A 26,400-nucleotide genomic window follows, 5' to 3' on the forward strand; every position below is an offset into this window, starting at 1 on the left:
TGTGCCTGATGTGTGATTGTGAGAATGATTTCAGTAATATATTGTAATTTGTTGCTCTTAGACAGTACACCACCCTTACCCAAGCTATAGTAATGTTCGTTTTATACCTCTGAGGTCTGTGATTAAAGTAAATAAACAATGACCACACTGTCCTCAGCTCAATCACAATCTATAATGACTTCATGTGCACATCTCTAAGGTTTGACTGTGATGAAAATTAAAGTTGTAATAACCACACAATTCCCAGATCCCAGCAGCTTTCTGTGCACACACATTTGAGCAGGGCTGGTTTTAGAATGGATGTGGTTGAAACCAGAGGCTATTAGCTTTATCATAAAAGTTTCATATCTCAGCATTGTTCAGGTTAAACAGTGCTATAAGAAAACTGATACATTTTTTGTCCTCATTTTTCTTCAATCAGCAGTAGCTTTTGTGGGGGTCATCACAGAGTCAAGGATGATTAAGGAGCCCCCAGTACCCATTTATACAGTCTGGTACTTCCAAACCAGATCAGTGACTGCTGTTTAGCAGTCGTCAAATAGCAGCAGGGATAAGTCACTTATTTACTTCATTGAGCAGTAATGCATACCTGTCACTGTTACTTCCATTAAATTTTATATGTTTGCACTGGTTTGTCTTCATTTGTACTGTCCCTGATTTCACAGACCTTCCCTGGTTTTGTTCATACATTTACTTTCTCCTTCACAAAAAGTTTGGTTTGCTGGTAAATCATTCAGGATTACAAACAGTCAATCAATCCAAACATCTGAGTTTTATACTTATGGTCCAAAAATATGTGTTGATGCAAAAGGTGTTATTCTACTGACTTTTTAAGTGCATTAGAGTAATATTTAAAATGTAGTCTTGATTCTGAGCCTTTATTCTATTATTTTTGGGATTGCACTGAATTCTTAAGCAAAGGAATTTAGTGTTATACTATCTGGTGTTATGCTTGTATTTATAAAACTCCCTGAAAGAGAAAACCATCCCTGATTATCAGAAGTATCAGCTCTTCTTAAAATCCAAACTTTGCACCAAGATAAGTCACTAAGGCAGCTGATCTCTCTATGCATACCTTGCTCATGTTCATTATCAATGTCATCCTAACAGGGTCATATCACAGCCCTGTTCAGGTAAAAGAGCATAATTAGTAAATTAATATATTTTTTCTTTCTCATTTTTCCCCAACCTGCAGCAGCTTTTGTAGGGCCCCCACACAGTCAAGCATGATTAATGGGGGCTCCCTGCAGCCATGGCTATAGCAAGTGGAGAAAATGTCCAACAGCAGGATTTAACTAAGTCACCGGCATTATGTCAGTGGTAAAATATTTAATAGAATTCTGATGACTGTTACTTGACAAAACACTTTTACTTCTTCTTCTTCTTTCGGCTTTTTCCCGGTTAGGGGTTGCCACAGCGGATCACCTGTCTGCTCATAATTGGCAGTGGAGTTTTAAAACACTGTTACTACAACCAGAAATATCTTTTGAATTTTAAAGGAGGTATAAATAAGAGTTATCCACATAGTTTATTAAGTATACAAGAATGCTATACTAGCTTTTGTTGGTTTGACAGACATTAACAAAATATCAGGATAAGATAATTTGCTGTGGTTGGGGGCCCCCAGGGAACAGGGGGCCCCCAGCAACCGCAGGGTTTGCTGGTGCCTAAAGCCGGCTATGATTTAATGATATGTTCTTTAGGAATGTGTCCCCCTTGCTCTTAGATTATTTTATCTTTCACACTTGAGAGTTTCTTACCAGGGAAACGTATATCACGGTACATGAAGCTCCTTTTTGTTACTTTGCGCCACTTTCATAAAGCTGTGCTGTGTACTGCCATTTATAGGTGTATTCTTTTCCTTCTCTAGGATCTTAAGTGCATTAAGCCTTTTCTAGTCTGAAGGTCAAGTAACATAAAGTCCACAAAAAACATTTTCCCTAATCAACTGAGCTTTGCAAACCAAGAAATATAGTACTCCGGGTGACTTTGGGAAGGAAGCTGAGAGGAAGCCAGGACCTGAAACTCTCAAAATTCCTTTTTTAATGCTATACTATCTCAACTATTTCTTTATATTTCTGCAAGCACTCTTTACAAATTTTATAATATGTGCATAGAAAAGGAATGTGTATGAGATATTGCAAACCAGTCACTGACTTTCACTGAGGATTCTCAAGTTTAACAATATTTCTCACTGCTGCTAGTGTTTCTCAATGAATAGAATTGTGACTTGACAGAAAAGGCTGCAGTACATTAATATTAATCCCATAAGCTGTGTCCTCACAGTGCAATATGGGCAGAAAGCAGTTTCCCAAGGAAACAAGACCACATAAAGATATGTTCAACCATGACAAGATTCAGGGCTAGAGAGACTGTTGCTCTACTGGCAGATTTAGATTGTGTAGAACGTCATGACATGATATAGAAGTTTCTGCCCACAGTGGTCCTTTAAACTAAAATGGTTTAAGATGAGTTTGACTAAGGGGTACTTGACAAAATAGCAAAAAACCTGGGATGTATCAGGGCCCAAAAAGTTAGTATTTTGGAATGGCTAGTTGTTGGGTTACATCTGTCAGGGTAGTGGGTGTGAAATTAGCACTATATTTTGTTAGTAAAGATATTAGCAATAGCTTTGGTATCACAGTGGGATACACCACTGGAAGTAAGTTTGGTATATTGTATCAATGGGCATCATATCTAAGTAAACTGAAGAAAGTGCTGTTATCTTTAGAACTGGTAATGACCCAGAGTTCACACCTGCTTCTTACTGAAATTGGTACATCTTGTTTGCTGTAGCATAGACTAGATCCAGGCCTGCTGAATTTAGCTTTGCTTGTATAACTTGAGCACTAATCCAGGCATTTTTTTAAAGTATTCAATTGTATTTATTACTGCTTGGTAGTAACTTGATTAAAGTGTAGCTATCATTCTAAGTCTTTTGGATTAAGCACTTGGGCTTCAGACCAGTTGTTTTACATTAGGAAGGTTTGTGGCCTGCACTGTGGTGGCAGGACAGGTAGCTTACATCCTTCTAAGTTGGGAACTGCTGACTGAGGGCTCAGTGTCTGTTATTCTAAAAGTGGATTAGTTCTGGTTTAAGCACTTGTGCTTTAGGCCAGTTATTTTACATTAAGAAGGTTCGTGGTCTGCACTCTTGTGGGAGGAGAGGCTGGACTCTGCCCTTCTGAGCTGGGAATTTCTGGTTAAAGGCTTATATTGCCTGCATATTTGAACTGTTTCTTACTGAAATTGGTACACCTTGTTTGCTGTAGCATAGACTAGATCCAGGCTTGCTGAATCTAGCTTTGTTTGTATGCTTGTTGTTTGTTTGCTTGTTATTTCCCTGAAATGCTAATTCCACCTAAAACGCGTTTTTTCAGTGCTTCTGTGGATCCCTAGTGATATCTGCATTGCTTACTGTACTTATTTCCTTGTTTCACTTGAAAGAAAGTTACTGTTTGTCATTTTTGCATTTAAGTTACCTGTAACACATTGCATTTAAGTTACCTGGCACTTGCTCACTAAACAGTTATATAAGTCAGCACTCAAAAATTAAAAGCACTACACCCTCACAAACTCCACTTGAGTACCTTGTTCCCCATTAGCCCTTTTTTTCAATTATAAAGGAATTCCCAATACTATTCTAGCATGTCCAAAGGTCAGTTGTCAATCTCCTCTCCAGTCCAGCTGGTGAATCTGGGAATCTTGAGGCAATGTTACAACTGCCTCATGTGCACAGACAACCCTCTCCACCTCACAACAAATTCCAACACATGTGAGAGATGCAACCATATAGCCATACTGGAGGCTAAGCTCTCTCAACTCAGTAGTGGCGAAACCAGTCAGGAGGAGAAGGAAACCACACTCACTACAATTCCAGCCTCACATAGATCTACCACAACAGCAAACCAAACACATAAACACACAAAAACATACTCGGAGGCTCTAAATAAAAATCTGCCTAAGCAGCAGAGACCTCCAAAGCAGACACCCAAGCAACTGCTACCCCAAAACAAAACACGTGCAACACATAGCTCACAAAGCCAGTGTGCCGAACAGTCACAGCCCTTAAGGCTAAACAACACACCTGATACACTTGTAATAGGTGACTCTATCATCAGACACACTGACGTCCCGCTCACCAGGCTGAACAAGGAGAAGGTCATGGTGAGCTGCCTGTCGGGCGCTAGGATCCGCCACATAACACAAGCACTCAGGTCACTCCAAGGCAAGTACAAATATGACTCAGTCATTGTCCATGCTGGTGTGAATGACCTGAGACATACCTCCCTGGACTACATGAAAAGAGACATAGAGGAGCTCTCTGAGCATGTAGCCCAGGCCGGTATGACCCTGACCTTGAGTAGCATCTTACCCTCACCAAGAATGATGCCACAATATGAAGACAAGATGATCAATTTCAACAATTGGCTTAAGTATTGGTGTCATTCAAAGGAGATCCAATGCCTGTCAGCCTGGGATGACATGCTCGACAAGCCATGATGCTTCACTAGGGACAGCTTGCACCTGTCACCCCTGGGCTTTTGAATATTGGCAAAGGCTCTTGCTACCCCCATAGTGCCTTTTTTAGGCAAGGCTCAAAAGACAAACCCACCACCATAGGTATCACAAGGGATAAGAAACTAAGAGTAATGCTACTCAACGCCAGAAGTCTAAACCTCAAGATGCACACACTTGTAACTCTCCTTAGCATGGAGAACATCGATATCTGTGCAGTAACAGAAACCTGGTTCAAGGCTCCCGAGAGCACCCCAGCACTACCAGGTTATACCTCATACCATGCTTTTCGGCCCCAAAACTTGGACCAAACCACAAAAGGAGGGGGAGTATCAATATTCGTCAAAGATACCCACACCTCCAGGTTGGTGGCACAGCACAAAGCATCACAGACTATCCATGTGCAACTAACAGTGGGTAAAACTGCCTTCCAGTTTATAGCCTGCTACAGACCACCCTCCCAAACCCAGGAACCTCACTCAGCCTTCCTGAGAACACTGGAAATTATGAAGGTCTCTCCAAACACCATTATATCGGGTGACTTCAACTACCCAAACATAGACTGGGAGCATTACTCTAGCTACAACACCCTAGCCCAAAGGTTCCTAGAATTTATAAACTCAAATGCTGTGGAACAACTTGTTACCACTCCCACAAGAGGGGAAAACATACTGGACCTGATCATCACCAACATGGGGACTCTATGCTCCAGACCAGAAGTGTATCCCTCATTGGTAAGATCAGACCATAAACTAATCTCACTGGATATTCACATCCCGACTCCACCCCCTGCCCTGAAAACCACAGTGAAAAACTTCTCTAAGGCAAATTTCACACTCCTCAAAACCGAGGTGGAATCCTTCAAAGGCCTCGGGCCTGTGGAAGATACGGCCCAGACCGCAGAATCCTTTATAAACGCATTCTATGAACACCTTCAGGAATGCATGGATCATGCAATCCCAAATAAAACCAAGACCCAATCCTCCAAAGGCAGATATCCTGTCTGGTGGACCCCAGCCATAAACAAACTATACAATAGAAGGAGGAAGCTACTACATGATAGAGCAAAATCCCAAAAGGGGAAGGCATCTCTGATCAGTATTAGCAAAAAACTACGGGCACTCATAAAATCGTCTAAGGCCAGCTTCGAGAGAAAAATTGCACAGGACACTAAGGATAATCGCAAGGCTTTCTTTAGTTATGTTAGGAACCTGGGTGGGAATTCCCAGATATGCTCAGAATTAGTCCAAAATGACAAAAAATACACCGAACCCACAGACATTGCCAACATCCTAGCTGACAGGTTCAGCGCAAACTTCTCCCTCCCCACCAAAAGGGCAAATATCTATCCCAGCAGAGTGCTGCCCCCCTGATATCTCAGATGCTAAGGTAAGAGCTGCCCTATCCAAAGCAAAAAACACAGCATCAATGGGACCAGACGGTGTCCCGGGCTGCATACTACATGAACTCCAAGAAGAGCTAAACCCAAACATAAAACTATTGTTCAATCTCAGCCTTACTACAGGATATGTACCCAAAGAGTGGCGTACAGCAACAGTAGTCCCTCTCCACAAAGGTGGTGCCTCAACGGATCCTGGAAACTATCGCCCCATAAGCCTGACTAGCTTGGTCTGCAAAGCTATGGAAAGGATCATCATGGACCTCATAAATAAAGATATTGGAGACCTACAGACACTGGATCCTACCCAGTTCGGCTTTGTTAAGGGCAGATTCTGCCTCTTAAACCTGGTTGATTTCTTTGACACAGTCACCAAGACCATTGACGAGGGGAAGGTGGTCCTCACAGCCTACCTGGACCTCGCAAAAGCCTTCGATACAATACCCCACTCAGGCATTATAGATAAGCTCACCAGCTTAAATATAAACCCCTATTTCACTAGATGGGTTGCAAACTGGCTCAAGGACAGAACCCACATGGTTAGAATTCCTGGAGCCATGTCAGACTCCAAACCAGTTACAAGTAGCATCCCACAAGACTCAGTCTTGGGACCTCTCTTGTTCGGTATATATTTCTCGGAGGTACAGGCCAACACGGAAGGACTGTGGCTGACCAAGTTTGCAGATGACTGCAAACTGGGCACCATAATCGACTCTCCAGCCGACACAAGCATCCTCCAAAAGGGCCTCATAGAAACAGACAACTGGTGCCAGAGCCATGGCCTCAAGCTAAATGCCAAAAAGTGTATAGTCATCCCCTTTGGCAAAAACAAAGTGCCCACAAATTACCACATAGGTGGTAATCCATTAAGTACAGAAGAAGTAATTAGGGACCTGGGGATCCAAGTTGATAGCAATCTCTCATTTGACAACCATGTGGCCAAAGTGGTTAGAAAAACATTTTATATAGCCCACCTAATCATGAAGGGATTCACATCTAGATCAAGGGAGGTCATCGTGCCTCTTTACTCATCCCTCATCAGGCCCATAATTGAGTACAATGCCCCTTTTGGGATATACCTTACCAGACACCTGCAGCAACTGGAAAGACCCCAAAAGTACCTCACCAAGAGGATCAAAGGGCTCAAACAGATGCCATATGCTGCCTGGTTAAAGAAACTCCAGCTCTACTCAGTGGCATACCACCTGCTCAGAGGCGATCTGTGCCTGACATATAAAGCCATGTCCAACCAGAGGCTCCCTTCACTCTGGAATAAAATCCCAGTCCAGGTTAGGCAGAGTCCCTCATTGACTCTCTTCAAGAGGAATCTTGATGAGTGGATGGGAGATCGTAGGTTTACCCCGGGTATCACTTCTGTGTCACTGTTAGACAGAGGCACAGTATACTAACCTCGAAAAAGAGCATAGCAAAATTAATTTAAACTCTGGCTAGGCTTATAAATGCCCTAGGGCAGATAGCCTAGTATGAACCTATGAACCTATGAACCTTGCATTCCTTGATGGTTTGCTTGAGGTTTTACTTATTAGTTTTAAGTGCCTTTTATACTGGTGAAATGGAGATTTGTTGCAAGATAGTTTGAAGTCTCTTCTTTTTCTTGTGAAGCTTGCTTATATGGAGATTCCACTACACAAGCTCATTTTTGATTTTACCATTGTTCTTGGGGTCATTGGGAACAGACTTCTTAAGGTATCTGTTCATAAGTGAACAGAATTCAGAGAAGTATGCAATAACATTACATATTGGATTATTTAGAAAATTATACCAATAACAGTTGTCAAGAAAGTCAATAAATAGGAGGAAGTTTGTTTTAGAATAGATGAAAAGTTTAGGTGGGTAGTTTTGGGTTTGCTAACACATTTTAAGGGAGAAAGTTATTGGTAAGTAGTCAGATTTTACTAAGGATGTAGTAAAATTAAGAGTATAGCAGGAAAAGGATAAGTTAGTAAGAACAGGGGGGGGGCGTAATTTGATCAAGTTAATTAGCACTAATAAAACTGAAAGAATTTTGAGTGTATTTGTGACTAGGTATATCAGAATATAATAGTGCAATTAAAGTCACCTATCAGCAATATTGTCACTTTTTTGAGCTTTTTTTTTTTTTTGTCTTCTACATAGTTGAAAATCAACTGGTCCTAGTTCAGCTGGTCCTGGTACATCTTGTTGATTATTGGGTCTAACAGACACTCGTACTTCTCCTAAATTTGTTCTGACCAAGATTCAGTGATGACAATGAGATCAAGGCATCCTAGCACGGCAAAAATCTATGGCCTTATCTATTTATTCCCAACTCCAGCATGCAATGGACATCAGTACTGAACCACTCCTCAGGTCTGCAAGGGGCTGATGTCTGCAGGATTCCCTACCCACCCTCGGGTAACATCATGCAGTTTTTTCCTCTCCGCTAGTGTGTATCAGGCCTGCATACCTCCCCCTCTGCACCCTCCCCCTTTGATGGGGAGCCATCATCCTTGCATGCACCATCAATCTCCCAAGGCACTATTAGAACTTAGGCCATCTGGGCCATAGTCAGGGCTTTATGCCTGTATGCTACCAGCACAAGTTATAATAAGAATATTCAGTTTCATGAAGAGTTTTTTTCATCTGAATAAGATAATCACCATGCTCAGTGGGAAACACAGAAGGGAACCTATAGTTGGCAAAATTAAGGTAGGCAGTTTTATGTTTATGTTTTTTTCTTCCCCCAGCACTTTGCCTGATGATTCATGTATCTAAACTCACTCAGGCAATTCATTCTGGTGGATTTGGGAGATGGGTATTCCTGAGTTAAGTAAGAGCTCTTCAGCCCATTACTTCCTGCCTGGGAATCCCTATCAGCCCTCTGTTCCCTAGTGAAAGTTTGGTGGTAAGGACTGGGCCATCATGCTGGTCCTATCATGGGTGGCCTATTCCCCTTTTGAGAACACTCCCCTCCCCCTGACTAGCTCTTCCAACCTGCAATTGCTGCTTCCTGAGGAGAATCTTGCCAAAGCTTGCCTATTTCTCCTCAGCTGCATTGTTCAAAAGTAGTAATGATGGCATGGGCTCAGTTGGCTTGGAACATCACTATGTGAGCACCTAGTGCTCTGTATAGATATCACCTAGATCGGTGAGCCAGAGTTCTCTTCCTCCAGACCTCCACTCCCCACCCCACTGGATGGGGAAGCCAGCAGCAGCTACACATACAATAACCTCCAGCCAGCTCCAACAAGCAACTTAGCTGCTAATAGACCTTGGGTTGCCTCCAGCATACTCAGGGTTTTGCCCTCTGCATCATGAAGTTGGCTATCTTCTTCTCTTTCCGCTGTTCCCATTAGGGATCGCCACAGTGGATCATCTGTTTCCATTTCTTCCTATCCTCTGTATCTTGCTCTGTCACACCAACCACCTGCATGTCCTCGCTCACCAGATCCATAAACCTTATCTTGGGCGTTCCTCTTTTTCTCTTACCTGGCAACTCCATCCTTAGCATCCTTTTCCCAATATACCCAGCATCCCTCCTCAGCACAGGTCCAAACCAATGCAATCCTGCCTCTCTGGCTTTGTCTCCAAACCGTCCAACCTTAGCTGACCCTCTAATATACTGATTTCTAATCCTGTCCATCCTAGTCACACTCAGTGCAAATCTTAACATATTTAACTCTGCCACATCCAGCTCTGATTCCTGCCTTTTTATCAATGCCACCGTCTCCAACCCATATAACATAGCTGGTCTCACTACCCTCTTGTAGACCTTCCCTTTCACTCTTACTGGTACCCATCTGTCACAAATCACTCTTGACACTCTTCCCCACCCACTCCATCCTGGCTGCACTCTCTTCTTCACCTCTCTTCTACACTCACCACTCACCATTACTCTGAACTGTTGATGCCAAGTACTTAAACTCATCCACCTTCGCCAGCTCTACTCCCTGCATCCTCACCATTCCTCCATCCTCCCTCTCATTCACACACATATATTCTGTCTTAGTCCTGCTGACCTTCATTCCTCTCCTCTTTAGAGTATATCTCCACCTCTCCAGGGTCTCCTCAACCTGGTCTCTACTCTCACTACAGATCACAATGTCATCTGCAAACATCATAGTCCATGGGGCCTCCTGTCTAATCTCGTCTGTCAACCTGTCCATCACCACTGCAAATAAGAAAGGGCTCAGAGCTGCTCCTTGATGTAATCCCACCTCCACCTTAAATCATCTGTCACTCCATCACAGACCTCACCACTGTCACACTACCCTTGAACATATCCTGTACCACTCTTACATACTTCTCTGCCACTCCCGACTTCCTCATACAGTACCACAACTCCTCTCTAGGCACCCAGTCATATGCTTTTTCTAAGTCCACAACGACAACATGCAACTCCTTCTGACCTCTATATTTCTCCATCAACACTCTCAGAGCAAACATTGCATCTGTAGTGCTCTTTTCTGGCGTGAAACCATACTGCTGATCACTAATCATCACCTCCATTCTTAACCTAACATACACTACTCTTTCCCATAACTTCAAGCTGTGACTGATCAATTTTATCCCAATGTAGTTGCTACAGCTCTGCACATCACCCTTATTCTTAAAGATAGGTACCAAAACACTTTTTCTGCACTCCTCAGGCATCCTCTGACTTTCCAAGATTTCATTAAACAATCTGGTTAAAAACGTCACTGCCATTTCTCCTAAGCACCTCCATGCTTCCACTGGTATGTCATCTGGGTCAACAACCTTTCCATTCTTCATCTTCTTCATAGCTGTCCTTACTTCCTCCTTGCTAATCTGTTTCACTTCCTGATTCACTATCCCCACATCATCCAGCCTTCTCTCTCTCTCTCTCTCTCTCTCTCTCTCTCTCTCTCATTCTCTTCATTCATCAGCCCCTCAAAGTACTCTTTCCATCTGCTCAACACACTCTCCTCGCTTGTGAGTAAGTTTCCCTCACTATCCTTTATCACCCTTACCTGCTGGCTATGATAGGCTCTTTATATTGAACATTACTTTGACCTCTAAAAGATCCAGTATGGTACCATGCTAGATTTGACACAAAACAAGAAGTTCTCAAACAAGTATGGATATTCCCCCATAGCTACCTCACAAGAATGGATCTTTTTTTTTTTGCGGTGGACCCAAGATTCCACAGTTATGCAAGTATATATATATATATATATATATATATATATATATATATATATATGTCTTCAAGGTAGTGCTTTCCACCCTCAAAATTTTGTATCAGTAGTTAAGATGTTCTTTGCCCTAAGGGTCTCACTACAGAAGAATCTCTCATTCTATATCTACAGACAGGCACTACATGGAATAACTCATTTGTGCTTATTGAAACTCCTTTATGAATATTATCCAGTGAATAGCTTCAATGCCTTGCAAAGATCATTTTCTGGTGAACAGATTTGCTGTTTTTTTATTCATTGTATTTGCAGTTTATGAGAGGGTGACTGTTATTTGCAATAACATTTCTGTACTCTGATTTTATCTACAAAGCTACAGGATTCTTCACTAACTATGCAGATGTCGAGAGGTGTAACTCTCTTAGATATAGTGAGTGGAAGAGTTTATATGCAATGAGATTTCTGTGAGAACTCCACACTGGCTGATCTAGATAATAACACCTGGAGTTTGTTTGTCCAGCATCAGCACTCTTACCCTGAAGATTTTTGCTTTTTGAATCCATCAAACAGTAGTGTAAGAAGTGGGAAACACTGATTATCTAGTCATTTAAGTAAAATATTTAATATATTTCTAAGCCTGACTCCATGGTACAGAGGGATGGAATCCTTACTGTAACCCAGGCAACTGTCTTTAGATTTGCAGTAGGCAAGGAGGGGGAGGATTGAGCAGAGCATTGCACAGCCACCTTTACTGTGAAGGGGAGGGTTGGAGCACACAGAGTCTGATGCAATTTCTACCCTGGACAGTGGGGGAAACTACTTCCCATGCTTTCTAGGAGAGACAGGACTGCTTGGACAGAATACCCCTTGCAGAATTGAGAGGACAGCCTCTGCTTCTAGCACTTTGTATGCCCTCCTCTGATCGAGTCCATGCTAATCTCATCACTAACAAGCAAAAAGCTGAGCCACCCTTATGGCTACCTGACTGATGGTCTCTTCCAGCTGACTCTTGCCCTACTGACGGGAAATGCAAGGGTCAATTATTCAGGAGGGATTTGATGATTGGAAGGCAACAGGGGCAAAGAATGCAAACATTTGAATATTTTACTAGAATAAAACCAGAAATTATATGAAATTTCACCCCTTAACATACTTCAGGGAAGGGTTTTCCTAGCTCAAAAATAGATTCAAGAAGGAGATAGCAAACATGCGTAGTATCTTATAGGAGTAGTTACATGGGACTTTGATTAGTCCAAGACTTTTCTGCAAATCCATGAATCTTCAAAGGGATAAACATAAAGCCTGTTCAGATGCTTTGATAAGGTGTCTCCACTGTCAGATAAGACATTTAATATACAATTCCAATTAAATGCTAAGGGCATTCCCATCATCCAGTCTCTTATGAATTAGTGCCATTAAATCATATCATTCCTCCTTGATAAGCAAGTTATTCCTCCAGAATCACAGAATGCACAGCAAAAGGGATGATAATATGATGTCTCATTTTTTTCGAAGCTGGCAACAGTTGCTACTATGGCTGCAGTGATATACTCAATTATCTCTGTTTTTTGTGTGATACTGTTATTTTCACCTGAAAACAAGCCAAAGATGTCACTTTACTAATTCAAGATTATCCCTGTTTTTTTTGTTTGTTTGTTTTTATTTTGCATTAAATTCATTCTGAAAGAGTTGTCAACCACATTAGGTTAGGTTACAATGTATGAAAAAAATTCAGATGTCACTCCCAAGAAGCCAGGGTATAGTAACAGTTATGGTAAGAATCCTGCCAAATGTAATTCCAGTGTCTTGACCACACATTGTAATTCAACCAGAAATCCAAATGCTGAGAAAGACAAGATGGCTGCACATTGAGTAATACATTAATTCTATCTCTCCCAGTGTGAAAACAGAAAGACAAAGCCAGTTCCCCTAAATTTCTCGGTATATTTCAGTAACTGGCTAATAAGTGCACTGCCTGGATGCCAGGAAAAAATGAAATACAGAGGACCTGAAGAAAAATCAGCTACAAAAGATGATGAAAAAAATACTGACTGGGAAAAGTGCTGCAGCTACTTCCAGTAACCTAGAGGAAAGTATAAGGTGACTGCACACAGACCTGATTAAAATAAATGAAACCTGATAGAGTATATCAACTCCAACAATAAAAGGCTGAGAAAAAAATGTAAGACAGTTTAAACAGGTATTCAGATAAGGTGATAAAACTGAAAAACTCAGAGGTCAAAATGAAGAAAAGATTGGCTGAATATGAGAGTGTACAAGATGAGATGTTTCAAAAAACAATAGAATTACATGACACAGTAAATGAGGAAAACCTGAGCGTTTCTGCTGCACCAAGAAGCTAGAAGGTACAGACTATTAATTTTATGAAAGCACAAACAAGCAACTAGACTGGTGTTCCACAACAGAAATTGCTATTTAAAAGGACACATCATGTGTATGCTCCAAACCTTGCTATGAGAAAGTAACCTAGACCTTTAATAGTAAAGATGCAATGTTAACAGCAGAAAGAGTTGATTTTGACAAACTGTGGCAGAAGGGCAAATTACTAAAAGTAGGAAACAGCAGCATGTTTATGGAGAATGACTACTCATTGTACACCAGGCAGAAGAGGAGTAATTCTTTTCCATTATTTAAGGAATGTTGAGAAGTAAGCATGAGATTGAAACTGCTGTACCCATCTATCTTCAAAATAGTTTTCCATGGAGGGACAAAATCATTTTTTGATGAAGTACATGCTGAGAAAGAAATGCAAAACAGATAGAGAGTCTGCTTCTTGTTCTTCTGGTAATAAACATCACAAAGAGACTGTGCCAGTGAAAAATTTTCCAATGTTTCAATGGAAAATGCTTGAGAGAAGGAACAAATACAAGAGTCAACTAGAAGAATCAAAAGTACATTGAAAATGAAGCAGAGACAGGATTTGGAAGATGGAAATGAACAGGAATAGAACAAGAAATCTGGAAATATCAGACTTTCTTGGACTTTGTTAAACTTGTAGGGGACTCCAAAGCATATGTCTTACTTCATGTCAGTAATGTTTGGAGAATAAAATCAGTAACTTGAAAACTGCCTAATGTGGGATTACAATGCAATAATTATATTTGTGAAACATGACAGAACAAGAACATTTGTAAATATTAGCCTTTTTGGACTTTGTTAAACTTGTAGAGGACTCTAAAGCATATAAAACCACAGCAAATACCAATGAAACTCCAAGGAAATAAAATGAAATAACACCAAGCTTCGTTCCACTAGTTTATTGCATTTTAGCACCTTGACCAAAAAGCCTTCTTGAAGGCTGTTTGGCCTAGGCACTAAAGTGCAATAGACTCTAAAGCATATACCCTACTTCATGTCATTAATGTTCAGAAAAATACTCAGGAGAGGGAAGAGGAAGGAGAAAGTTAAGTTTAAGTAAAACAGTTTTTTTTTCTTAACAGTACTATTTTAATAGTCCATGATTTCTTTGCATGATATAAAGCAACATTTCCTCTGTTATTTTTAAGTGTAATGTTGATACTAATGTAAATAGGTGCTCCTGATTTTTTTTCTTGCTCCCTTTTTCTCTCCTTCTTCTTGTTCAGTTTTAAGAAATGTAGACACTACAATGTAAAAAAAGAAGAAGAAGAAAATCTGGTTAAAACAACATGATAAAAGAAAAAATAGTGTGCTTTTTCTCATTTTTGCAAAGGGGGTGACTGGGTTAAGGACATTAGCTTAATCTAGTAAGGTTTAAGAGAAAGCAAGCAAATGAAAAAGAATATTAAATATCATAAGGTTTTTTTTCTAGTAAACAAATGTATGCTTGGCAGTTTTGTGTCTGGTTCAAATGTCATTAGGAGAGAATCTGATAAAGAAACATGACATTTAGAAAATATTTTCTGAAAGCACTCAAGTGCTTTCCCAGCTGAGAGAGCTAGAAAAATAAGACAAAGCCAGGCAGAACTTAGTAGAATCACAGGCTATGCCATACATCTTAGCATGGGCAACCTTTCTTTTAGGTTATCTCAAGTCTCTGTGTGTGGCTGTCAGTTTAGAAGATTTGCTCCTATTAGGAGGGTAAAACTCCAGTATTTGCAGATGTAATAGTTTTGTGTGTTATTATTAAGTTAATACCTTTTAGGGGATACTGGGGGTGTGTTTGTATTTTTGGTTGAGGGCTTTCAGTAAAACAAAAAACTTTTTTGTAAAATCTGACATAGGCTCAAATGGAGATGACAAGAAAAAACTATATAAAAAATTAACCTGCCAAACAGTATATGTGTGTAACACAAATGCTGGAACTAGATATTTAACAAAAAAGATGTTATATATAAAAGGTGGGAATAATAACTCTTCAAGAAAATGATGCTTTCTGTAATGTCTTTAAACATCAGTGGTTTAATAGATAAATACAAAAAAGAAAGAATAGTAAACTATATCTAAAATGTAGAATGCAAATAGCAATGCTACAGGAGACACCCTTGGAAAGAACTGAACATGTAAATTTGATAAAGAAAGGTTTTCAGGATGGTTATTTAGTGCAATACCTGGGGCAAAGGAATAGACGAGTATTTATATTAATTGCAAGAGAAGCTCAAATAGTGATAGAAGAGGATAAAAAGATAATAATGGTAGATTTGTAGTACTAAGGGGCTACTGGCAAGGGAAAATGATTATACTGGCATGTATTATTTATGTTCCACCAAAAACTGCTATAATGGAGCTTAAGAAAATTCTGGGAGAAATAATCAGCTTTCAGCAAGGAATATTACTTATAGGCAGGGACTAGTATTTGATTTGCAAAAGTGAAGATGTGTCTGGGGGCCCCATAAGGGAAAATATAACAAAGGATGGTAGATATTTGAAGAAATTTATGAAAATATTTGGCATGGAAGATGTGAATTCAGTACTAAGAGTACTGAGTGAATTTACATATTATTCCCCAAGATACAAAAAATTGGCTAGACTAGACATTTGACAGGGACATATGCATTTAATAGAAGGTCTTAATACACATCCAATAACTATTTCAGATCATGTGCCAATAATAACTAAAATAAAAACACTTCATAATGAAATAAAAATGAGACACTGGTGCTTTCCTATCTATCTGTTAAAAAGAGATGAATTTAAGGAATGGGTAGTTTAAAAATAGGGTGGAAATAAAAGAAAGTGAAATATGGTTAAAAAGTAACAATAATTATTTAGAAGGATTGACAATTGTTAAAGTATTGCAAAATAAGGGGAATCCCACAGAACAAGAAGAAGAAAACTGCAGAATGCTAAACAGAAAATACGGTATTACCTCAATAATATGCATGAGCTTAAAAAGATTGCTGTTAAGCAATTGTTTTTTGATAATAATTCTAGAGCACAAAAACTTTTAGCACATTGATTCACACAACAGAAAGTAGAAATGGCTGTTGCCAAACTTAGCGAGCCTATAACAAGGAAGATAACAATGGAGTCTGTAGAAGTATTAGAAATATTTTGGAAATTTAATGAAAGTCTGTATAAAACAGTTAAATATGGAAATCAAGAAAAACTACAAATGGAAATGTTTATGGAAGAATTAAATATGTCAAAGTTAGAGGTAGATAATGTGCAATTATTAACAGTTAGGATAGAAGGAGATGAAGTAAAAATAGTGATGTATAACCAATCTACCGGAAAGTTCCAAGGAATAGATAGTATTCCTGTGGAAGTTTGGAAGCTAGGAGGGAAAAAAACTGATAAATATCTGGAAGGTTTCTATAACAGTGTTTTAGGAGGAGGAGAAGAACCAACATCCTGGAAGAAGCCAATGGTAGCTGTAATAGCTAAAGAGGATAAATATCCAGCAGATCCAGCTTCATATGGGTCAATTTCAATACTAAACCATGATTATGAAGTGTTTATGTCTATAATGGCTAAAAGAATGGCAAAAGTGATGCAAACATTGATATAGATCAATGTGGTGTTGTGGGGGGGGGCAAACATTTGACAACATTAGCAGAACATTGATGATACAGAGAGAAGCAGAATGTAAGAAAATACCACTGTTGCTGGTGGGTCTTGATACAGAGAAAGCATTTGACAGACTAAGCTGAAAGTTTATGAGCAGGGCAATGGAAGCATTTGCATTCTCTCATAAAATTATAAGGTTGATTAGGAGGATATATGAGGGATTAGAGGTGAAAATTAAAGTGGGTGGGGTCCTCTCTAATAATTACTGCTTGAGCAGAGGAATCAGACAGGGGTTCTTCTCTCCCCTTTATCTGCATTATACTTAGAACCATTGGCAAAGAAAATAAGGGACTCAGAAATTCAAGGTTATAATAGTAAGGTAGTCAAGAAAAGCTGGCTGTATTTGCAGATGATATTACTTTTACCTGACAAAACCAGAAAGGGATATTACAATGATATGGAACATTCTGAGACAGTCTCAATTCTTTTTGGGATACACAATTAATGAAACTAAAAGAAAAGCAATAGTGGTAAATTCAGAAGGGCAAAATATTCAAACTGTTGAATAAAGATCACACTAACCACAAAAAGATATCTATCCAGAACAGAGTTTGCAACCACCATGGCTGTATAATGACATTTTAATCAAAGATATCAGAATAAAAAGAATACGAAAAATGTAACAGGTAAACGCTTTCACTGTACACAAACCATTTCATCAGACCTAATCAAAGGTAAATTATATACCCACATACAAATAGGTTCAGCAATATCCATATTTATGGCAACATGATAAAGTGAACGCTTTAGGAGTATGGAATAAAAATGATTCCATTGTGGCAGCTAGGAATATGTGGAAAAAGACTAAACAAAAGGTAATACAAAAACTAAGAAAATGGAAATTCTGTTATTGGTTATTGATAGTAAGATACAAGCAGTTAAAATGTTTTTAGTCCATTTAGTCTTATACACACCTCAGGCATATTTTTATCAACCAGAGAAGAAGTTGTGAATAACAATTAATAAAGAGCTGAAGGATTTTATCTGGGAGGGGAAGATTGTAAGAGTCAAGTTGGATACGTGGATTCTTCCAATAGAACAAGGTGGATTGGGATTACCCAACTGGAAGGGGTATTTCAGAGCAATGCATTTAAGGCATAACAAAAGCAGAAAACTATAATTTAAAGTAGAAATGGATGATGATGAAACAGCGGGGAAGCTCAAGAAAGAAGGAGAGACTGGGATTTTGAATACAGACCTTTAAAGAGAATAACAATAATCATAGAAAATATTATATTCATAAAATAGAAGAAAGTATTCTAAGAACAAAGCCAACACAGGAATGGAGAAAGGCAAATCTATTGATAGGGATAACTGCAATTAGGGATAAAGACAACTGGCAAGAGGGGGCTGAAATTTATTGGAAAAAACTGGCAAATTACTAGAAAGGGAAAGGTAATAGAAGGTGAAGACACCATGAATTTATTTGGACTGCAGGTTAGAGATTGCCTTCCTTATCAAGGATTGATATCAGAGTACTGGCAAGGAGAAAAAATAGATGAGGTCCTGAATGAAAGACCAGCACTGGTATCATTTTTAGTAGAATCTAAAACACAAGCTGCCACTAAGAAAGGAATAATTAGTAGATCATATAAAATATTGCATGTTAACTATAAGAATCAATCAGAGGAGGTTAGAAAGGATTGGGACGAGAAATTGGATAAGCAATTCATAAAGAAATAATGGAGAATATATGTATTTCTCCCAAATATGCAACAAAGTCTAGAAGATTTAGGATTTTTGCTTGGAAGTGTTTGCACAGGTATTTTATACCCCAAGTAGACTCAAAGAATTTTTCCTCAGGTAGACAGAAAATGTTGGAGGTGTGATGGGGAAGAAAGAGGTAACTGGGAACATATTTTCTGAGAGTGTAATGAGTTGGCAGGCTGTAAAGATTCCCTGCAGAATACTCTGTCGGAAATACTGGGTGATCAAATTAGTGGAACTAAGGAAATGATTTTTTTTTTTGAGCTATGGTTGCTGTTGTTGGTCTTTTTGGCTTTTCCTGGTTAGGGGTCACCACAGCGGAACTCTGGTCCGCTATTGATTGACAGTCAATTTTTTTATGCTGCCAAATTGCCAGCCCGACGCCCATCCTTCAGCGAAGGCACACCCATTTGCGCATGTCTTTCAGAGGCCACTCAACCATGGGGAGGACATGCAGACTCCATACAAAAGGCATTCCAGCCAAGAATTGAACAAGAGAACCTCTTGCTGTGAGGTAACAATGCTACTGCTGTACCACCGCGGGTTGTACAGAATCTGAATTGCCTAGACATAGAAAGGCCTTGTTGAGTGTAATTATGGTGGCTGCCTAAAAAGCAATTACTAGAAAATGTAAATCATATGCTAAACCAACTTTACTAGATTTAGTTTATATAGTAACAGAGATAAAACAACTGGAATTAGGACCTTAGGAAAGGGTAGGAGCAAATTACATAGAAAAAAATGGGAATTGTGGGAACAATACATACAGAGGAAGAACAAGGTTTAAAAGAAAGCAGAATTTGAATGAGCTATGCAGTGTTTGACTGATAATGATCGGCTAGATTATAAGTGATGTATAATGTTTGCAACTGAAACTATGTTAGTATGGTTTGTTTTCATTTATATAAATTTAAGATTGCCTATGCCATGCATGATAATTTAATAAAGATGTTGCTTGTTAAACAAAAAAAAAAAAAAAAGCAGAAACCCAAATGCAAGTGAAGTGCCAGAGTAAATTAACTAGACCACTGAATAAAAGGGGAGTTTTCCTTCCCATAACGCTTGCACATTCTAACTCCCTAACTCAAAGAAATGTAACCATGTTTACATAAAAAATACAAAACCACCCTCTCATAATGTGTGTATGTACTCATATAAGAATTACATACACACACACACACACACACATAAATATATATATATATATATATATATATATATATATATATATATATATACATTTATGGACATATTATCAATAAAATTTCTTCAAAAATTTAACAACACCTCCTGATTTAGTCCATGTGGGACCAAGGTTCCAAAATTAAAAATGAAAGTAGTCTCCAGCTAATTTAACTTATTAGTAATTTTATGTAAACTTGGTTAAATTCCTTAATGTTATCGCTGTAGAATTCATGGTAATTTTTGTTGTAATTTTGCTGCTGTTGAAGTTCTATGGGTAATGTAGTAGTTTTTCATGACTAAGGGATATGTTTATGTATAATGTGCACTGGTCACTTTAAAAGTGGGATATATAGACAAATTTTGAAACACAATCGGTTAATTGTTTAATTATTAGGTATATTTAAGCTTTACAATTTGATATGTTGATATCCCTTGAAGGCAAAATGCCGAGGTACCAGGAATAAAGCTGTTTGGTACTCCAAATCTGTGTATGCCTTTTGGATTTATTAGGTTCTTGTGTTTTTTCTTTCATTTTGATAAGTGTTTATAGTGTAGCACTGTTGGTGTTACCATTTCTTTTGGTGACTGGTGTTATTATAGAAGCTGCAACAAATAGCTTGTTCATGGAACTACTTAAGGAGAGAGAATCCTGGTTTACTGGAGCTAATCCGTGGAACTCTTCAGGTTATAGTGACCAGTCAGTGAAGTTTGAACAGCTGGAGAGACTGATGGTAAAATAAATGAATTTTTTTGATGACATTAAACTGTTAGAGAAATATTTGGTTTCAAATATAACTCCCAGATGTCTACATATAGACCTACTTCCAGCTGGAGGGTTTACAGAGGCGAACAAGATTTATTGCTAGAATGGCATGAAGTTTCATTACAATGTACTTTGGGCTGGTTAAAAATCCTAGTGAAAAGGAACTTGCATACTTTAAAACAAGTCCAGCAAGAGATTACTAACCAAGAGAGCTCACTAAAATAACAAATTTCTGAGCCCTCTTTTATCACAAAATTTGGTGACATTAAGCAAAAACTGAATAAAATGGAAGCTGAAACAATTGGCAGAAAGAAGAAAAAACTAGAAAGAGATATAAATGACTTTGCCAGTGGTAATGTGTATTCAGTTTGCCATTTCCCTTGTAAGGGAATGTCGCAAAATAGAAAGAACAGTTTTTTGTCATCTAGTCGTGATTCTTCACATTCTTCAGCTGAAACTTTGTCAAAAAAGAATGTCTCTTTTGAGATGCTGCCTAACGCAGGATCAGCTGATCAGGAGAACCAATCGGGTTCATCGCAGGGCTCTCAGGGTTTTCAGCACAGCAGCAGCAATGGGAATACGGGCAGCAAACAGAAAAAAGAAAGAGAAACGTTCATTTTTTGAGATTTGCAACATGTATCTTCATAAATTGTCAATAATAGACTCAATGAAACTCAAGGTAGTAATGGTGATTGTTTAAAAATTGTTAATTTAGCACTTTCTGATACAGTTATTGGTGTGCTATTAAAGGGAGCTAAGTTTGTTCCCACTAAATGTCCCTCTCTTGCTAATGTGCTTACTGAAGCTAGCAAATTCTGTCACGAACTTCATTTGAAAGTGTATTTTTCTAGAGATACATTATTTAACATGCAAAGAAATGTTTCATCCATATTCTGAAAATTCTGAGGACTCGTTGTTAGATGTATTTATATATGACTATGATGAAAGTTTAAATGTACTTAATTACAGCACTGAAGAAAGCATTGAATGCAGCATTGCTTTTGTTACTGCTTATGGTCAGCTTAAGATTCCTAGCTTACCTAATGCGGAAAACACATTTTGTCTGTTGTTGCTATGTTTGAAAAATTGTTGTTGAATAACATTGAAAAAGAATTTAGTAAATTCAAATGTAAACAATTTAATTTAAGTAAAGAAAAATAGCAGGAATTTTCCAAACTTCATGGCCAGATAGGAGATTATATTTTTAGGGTAGCAGACAAGGGTGGTAACTGGGTTATTATGGATAAAGCTGGCTACCAGAACATGGTAACCGAACAACAGAATTTATGTTAAGCTCCCTTATAACCCTCTTGCATAGTTTAAAAATCAAGTTAAGTGAACTATTAGAGAAGGGGAAAAGACTGGTGTTCCTTTCATCACAGTCTGTTAAGAAGTTGTCTGTTGCCAGTGCTCAAGACCCATATTTTTATGCGATACCAAAGATTCATAAGAATGTGAGCAGGCCACCAGGGAGACTGATTGTACTGGCATCAGTTCTCACCTGGAAAATGTGGGGGCATTATTGGACTCTTTACTTAAAATGCATTTGAGTTCCGTACCAGCCCACATAATGAACACACAAGAGCTTTGTGTTCTAATGCAGAATATGGTGTGAAGAAAATAATATTTTTGGGCTACTTTGGACATTTCTTCTTTGTACATGAATATTACAACAGGTAAGGGTTTTGAAGCTATGGCATCAATACTGGGTGAAGGGCCTCACAGTGCCTATATTTTGGAGTTACTTGAATTTTGTTTAACACACAACTATTTTAGTTTCAGCAAGGAATATTATTTGCAAATAAGGAGCACTGCTATGGGAGCTCCTTTTGCCCCCTCTTATGCCATTTTGTACATGGGGAAGTTTGAAAAGTGGTTTGTGTATAGCCATATTTATTACAGGGAGAAGGTGGTGTTATATAGGCGATACATAGACAATTTGATTTTCATATATAAAGGACCTCTATCTGAGTTTGAGAAATGTGTGGGGGATTTGAATTCTAACAGTCATGGTTTGCAGTTTTGTTGTCACACAGACATCAGTACCATTAGTTTTCTGGATGTCCATTTTTTGTGAATGAGATGGGAGTTATTCAGTATGTTCCATTTTGGAAGAGTACTGCTGTGAACAATTTTTTCCATGCTTCCAGCATGTATCCTGAACATCTCATTGAGTCATTACCTTATGGTGAATTTAGAAGAGTATGGATGAATACTTCTGAGATGGCATCTAAAGAGAAATCTCTAGCTGAAGTAAAGGAGAGATTATCAGCCAGTGGGTAGGTATTCTAGATCTATTCTTAATGAAGCAAAGAATACATTGCTGAGTACTATGATAAGTAGGGAACATTTGCATGAGAATAATACATTTGGACATAGATTTCAATTTACTTCAAGAGAGGAGGGGACATAAAATAAAATATTTTATGTTACTAGGTTTAGTCCCTTTTCAGACAGACTTAGACAGGTGGTTACAAGGTTATGACCAATGATAACAGCTGATGATAAACTCAGCACTTTATTTCCACAAAATTTGACTTTTTCTTTTGGTAGATTTTTAAACCTAAAAGAATTGTTCAACTACCAAATTTCCAATCAGAACCGGAATAGTTCATTAGGGTCTTTTCCTTGTGGGAGATGCAATGTATGCCATTGAATCAGAAATGTACCTAATACTATGATCAATAGGCACAAATTTGTCTCTCAAGCAAGGTTTAATTGTCAATAGTGTGGTGTTATATATATTCTAGGTTGTATGTGTGATGAGGTTAGATGGTATATAGGTCAGACCAAAAGAAAAGTTAAGATTAGAATTTTGAAACATTTGGGAAATATTAGAAGGGGTAATATAGGCATCGGTCCAGTGGCAGAACATTTTATTAAAGCCCATTTGGGAAATTTTGATTGCCTGTATTTTAGTGCATTAGCCCAAGTATCTGGTAACTGTGGTAGTGGTACACTATTTGCTAATAAGTTAAATCAGCTGGAGACTACTTTCTTTTTAATTTTGGAACCTTGGTCCCACATGGACTAAATCAGGAGGTGGAGTTAAATTTTTGAAGAAATTTTATTGATAATATGTCCATAAGTGTGTATATCTATATAAATATATATATATATGTATATATATATATATATATATATATATATATATATATATATATATATATATATAGTGTGTGTGTGTGTGCATGTAATTCGTATATGAGTACATACACACATTATGAGACGGTGTTGTATTTTTATATGTAAACTTGGTTAAATTTCTTTGATGTTATTGCTGTAGAATTCATGGTAATTTTTGTGTTGCAATTTTGCTGCTGCTGAAGTTCTATGGGAAATGTAGTTGTTTTTCATGACTAAGGGATGTGTTTATGTATAACGTGCACTGGTTACTTTAAAAGTGGGATATATAGACAAATTTTGAAACACAATTGTTTAATTGTTTAATTATTTAGTATATTTAAGCTTTAAAAGTTGATATGTTGATATCCCTTGAAGGTGAAATGTTGAGGTACCAGGATTAATGCTGCTTGGTACTCCAAATTTGTGTATGCCTTTTGGATTTATTAGGTTCTTGTGTTTTTTCTTTGGTTTTGATAAGTCCTCATATCCTGTTCTGTGCCCCAATGCATGCATTCAGGTTCCTCATTATCACTACCAATTCATGTTATCTTGCTTTATGTATTAGGTCCCGCAACTGCTGCCTGAATGCAGTCTTTTCCTTGCAATCACAACCATGTTGTTGGGCATAGGCTGAGATTATGAATACTGCCCTATCCTTACAATGGAGTTTGATTGCCATGTGTCTGTCACTAATTCTGAAGACACCCCTGACTGCCTTCTGAAACCCCTCCCTCACCATAATTACCACACCATTTCTAGTCTGTCCTCCCAGTGACTAATAGACCTTAGATCCCAATCCAAGTGGTTTTGTTGGACTGCCTTCCATTTTGTCTCCTGGATACAGAGGATGTTCAGCACAGCATCTTCTTACCATCATGTCATTCACTTCCAAGATATATCCTGTCAGTGAACCTATACTAAATGTGTCAATCCTTTGCTCATGTTTGGCAGGTTGACTGATTTTATATCCAGCTTTAACTCAACAGAGCTGTCCCAGGCAACCCAAGCCAGGAACTGGACACTGGCTGGCCAGCAGCTTGACCCAGAGGTGCTAGGTGTTTTGTAAGCCACACAAACACACTGGTCAATAAGGGCACATAGACCCTTTCCATCATTAGCATGGGTCCCTGTCATAGGTTGGATTAGTCAGAGTCCTCAGCCCTCTTATTACTGGCAAATACCTATACCCAAGCCCATTTTTGGTAACATTATTCAACTTGATCAAATCACCTACAGTCAATTTTTTACACCATTGAGTGGCTAGCCCTGACAGGACACACACACTGTGATACATATTCTGTTACCAAGAAGATACTGTGCACAACAGTTGATAACCAAAGTGACTGGTCCATACAATTCTTCATCTGACAACACCATCTTGAATCTGAATTGCTGTCCACAACTCCATTCTTGGATGAGTATGAGGTGGAAACACTCAACATGTTTTTGTGAGAACATGTAAACTATACACAAGCACTGGCTGGAGGTCAGGATTGAACCTTGTACCTTGTTCATGGTAGACAAAAATCTTAACCATTATGCCAGCTATGCCATTAGCGTCTATCTTGACAGAGTTATATGGGTTTATTCAGTGATTACAGTCTTCTCACATATTGCACTATGTTTTATTCTTGAAACCTTATTCTCACTTGTTATCATGAAGGCTCTTCAAATCTGATGACCTCCTATTTACAAGCAGAGGGAGATTAAGTGTACCATGGGCCCCAGGCTGTTTTCAAAGCATGAGTCCCATGTGCACATTTTTCAGAATTGTCTGCAAATGCATGTGTTTCGCCATCTTGATTGCTTTAAATTGTATTTCTTGTTTAAAACATCAACATTTTAGAGAATGTTTTAAATGTGCAGTCTTGAACATTTTTCTAGTAAGCAGTAAAACAAAATGTAAGAGTACCATTTCAGAACATTTCAACCTTAAAAAGCAACTGAAACTGCTGTCATTATAGTCTAGCTATACAATTCAAGTATCTGATTGTGATAAAAATGGCAACAGTAAAACATTACAATTTGCTTTGCACACAAACACACACTAGTCCTTCAAAAGACATACTAACAAATGTTTAACTTTATTGACTGAATATGGCCAGTCATTTCTCTCAACAGACTTCTCCTAAACTAAGCACTTATAGTTACATTATTAACAGCATCCTTCTCAGATCTGTATCAAAAAAGTGAATAACAATAATGATAATGACCAAAATAACATATATGAAATTTGTTTCACACAAATACACAATATCCATAGTAAGCCATTCCAACTTAATTCACATACACGTGCATGATATTCCTTCACAACTAAAAGACTGTTTAAATATAATCATGCAATAAGAGCATAAAATGCTTTCATCCATAGATAGCCTTCCACTGCCACCAGCAATTATAGACAGTTTGTTGAGTGTGTGCTCCCTCTTTTTTTATCAAGAAATAAATTACATGTACTTTATTGGTAGCTTTGGGTGAACTAAATGAAGTTGTGTAAAGATCACTAGCATCACACCAGCCTTGTGTAGCACAGGTTAAACAGAAGAGTATTTATGATG

This window comes from Protopterus annectens, chromosome 4.part0 (genome assembly GCF_019279795.1).
Source record: "Protopterus annectens isolate FY-2018-M chromosome 4.part0, PAN1.0, whole genome shotgun sequence".
Taxonomy (NCBI): domain Eukaryota; kingdom Metazoa; phylum Chordata; order Ceratodontiformes; family Protopteridae; genus Protopterus; species Protopterus annectens.